The sequence below is a fragment of the Rhipicephalus microplus genome, unplaced genomic scaffold (genome assembly GCF_043290135.1).
Source record: "Rhipicephalus microplus isolate Deutch F79 unplaced genomic scaffold, USDA_Rmic scaffold_47, whole genome shotgun sequence".
Classification (NCBI taxonomy): Eukaryota; Metazoa; Arthropoda; class Arachnida; order Ixodida; family Ixodidae; genus Rhipicephalus; species Rhipicephalus microplus.
In genome coordinates, this window is record NW_027464620.1 from 537,501 (window position 1) to 540,000 (window position 2,500).

A 2,500-nucleotide genomic window follows, 5' to 3' on the forward strand; every position below is an offset into this window, starting at 1 on the left:
GTTAGGTTAGGTTAGGTTAGGTTGGGTTGGGTTAGGTTAGGTTAGGTTAGGTTGGGTTGGGTTAGGTTAGGTTAGGTTTGGTTAGGTTAGGTTAGGTTAGGTTAGGTTAGGTTGGGTTGGGTTGTGTTAGGTTAGGTTAGGTTAGGTTGGGTTGGGTTAGGTTAGGTTAGGTTGGGTTAGGTTAGGTTAGGTTAGGTTGGGTTAGGTTAGGTTGGGTTGGGTTGGGTTAGGTTAGGTTAGGTTAGGTTAGGTTGGGTTGGGTTAGGTTAGGTTAGGTTAGGTTAGGTTGGGTTGGGTTAGGTTAGGTTAGGTTAGGTTAGTTTGGGTTAGGTTAGGTTGGGTTGGGTTAGGTTAGGTTAGGTTAGGTTGGGTTAGGTTAGGTTAGGTTAGGTTTGGTTTGGTTGGGTTAGGTCAGGTTAGGTTAGGTTAGGTTAGGTTAGGTTAGGTTGGGTTGGGTTGGGTTGTTTAGGTTAGGTTAGGTTGGGTTGGGTTACGTTAGGTTAGGTTAGGTTGGGTTGGGTTAGGTGAGGTTAGGTTGAGTTGGGTTAAGTTAGGTTAGGTTAGGTTAGGTTAGCTTAGGTTAGGTTAGGTTAGGTTAGGTTAGGTTGGGTTGGGTTAGGTTAGGTTAGGTTAGGTTAAATTGGGTTGGGTTAGGTTAGGTTAGGTTACGTTGGGTTAGGTTAAATTGGGTTGGGTTAGGTTAGGTTAGGTTAGGTTAGGTAAGGTTAGGTTAGGTTAGGTTAGGTTAGGTTAGGTTGGGTTGGGTTGGGTTGTTTAGGGTAGGTTAGGTTGGGTTGGGTTACGTTAGGTTAGGTTAGGTTGGGTTGGGTTAGGTGAGGTTAGGTTGGGTTGGGTTAGGTTAGGTTAGGTTAGGTTAGCTTAGGTTAGGTTAGGTTAGGTTAGGTTAGGTAAGGTTAGGTTAGGTTAGGTTAGGTTAGGTTGGGTTGGGTTAGGTTAGGTTAGGTTAGGTTAAATTGGGTTGGGTTAGGTTAGGTTAGGTTACCTTGGGTTAGGTTAAATTGGGTTGGGTTAGGTTAGGTTAGGTTAGGTTAGGTTAGGGAAGGTTAGGTTAGGTTAGGTTAGGTTAGGTTAGGTTGGGTTGGGTTAGGTTAGGTTAGGTTAGGTTGGGTTGGGTTGGGTTGGGTTAGGTTAGATTAGGTTAGGTTAGGTTGGGTTGGGTTAGGTTAGGTTAGGTTAGCTTAGGTTGGGTTGGGTTGGGTTAGGTTAGGTTAGGTTAGGTTGGGTTGGGTTAGGTTAGGTTAGGTTAGGTATGGTTAGGTTAGGTTAGGTTAGGTTAGGTTGGGTTGGGTTGGGTTGGGTTAGGTTAGGTTAGGTTAGGTTGGGTTGGGTTAGGTTAGATTAGGTTAGGTTAGGTTGGGTTAGGTTAGGTTAGGTTAGGTTGGGTTAGGTTGGGTTAGGTTAGGTTGGGTTGGGTTAGGTTAGGTTAGGTTAGGTTGGGTTAGGTTAGGTTAGGTTAGGTTTGGTTTGGTTTGGTTAGGTCAGGTTAGGTTAGGTTAGGTTAGGTTAGGTTAGGTTAGGTTGGGTTGGGTTGTTTAGGTTAGGTTAGGTTGGGTTGGGTTACGTTAGGTTAGGTTAGGTTGGGTTGGGTTAGGTGAGGTTAGGTTGGGTTAGGTTAGGTTAGGTTAGGTTAGCTTAGGTTAGGTTAGGTTAGGTTAGGTTGGGTTGGGTTAGGTTAGGTTAGGTTAGGTTAAATTGGGTTGGGTTAGGTTAGGTTAGGTTACGTTGGGTTAGGTTAAATTGGGTTGGGTTAGGTTAGGTTAGGTTAGGTTAGGTTAGGTAAGGTTAGGTTAGGTTAGGTTAGGTTAGGTTAGGTTAGGTTAGGTTGGGTTGGGTTGGGTTGTTTAGGGTAGGTTAGGTTGGGTTGGGTTACGTTAGGTTAGGTTAGGTTGGGTTGGGTTAGGTGAGGTTAGGTTGGGTTGGGTTAGGTTATGTTAGGTTAGGTTAGGTTGGGTTAGGTTAGCTTAGGTTAGGTTAGGTTAGGTTAGGTTAGGTTAGGTTAGGTTGGGTTAGGTTAGGTTAGGTTAGGTTAGGTTAGGTAAGGTTAGGTTAGGTTAGGTTAGGTTAGGTTAGGTTGGGTTGGGTTAGGTTAGGTTAGGTTAGGTTAAATTGGGTTGGGTTAGGTTAGGTTAGGTTACGTTGGGTTAGGTTAAATTGGGTTGGGTTAGGTTAGGTTAGGTTAGGTTAGGTAAGGTAAGGTTAGGTTAGGTTAGGTTAGGTTAGGTTAGGTTAGCTTAGGTTGGGTTGGGTTAGGTTAGGTTAGGTTAGGTTGGGTTGGGTTAGGTTAGGTTAGGTTAGATTACGTTGGGTTAGGTTAGGTTAGGTTAGGTTAGGTTTGGTTAGGTTAGGTTAGGTTAGGTTGGGTTGGGTTGGGTTAGGTTAGGTTTGGTTAGGTTAGGTTAGGTTAGGTTAGGTTTGGTTTGGTTGGGTTAGGTCAGGTCAGGTTAGGTTAGGTTAGGTTAGGTTAGGTCAAGTTTGGTTA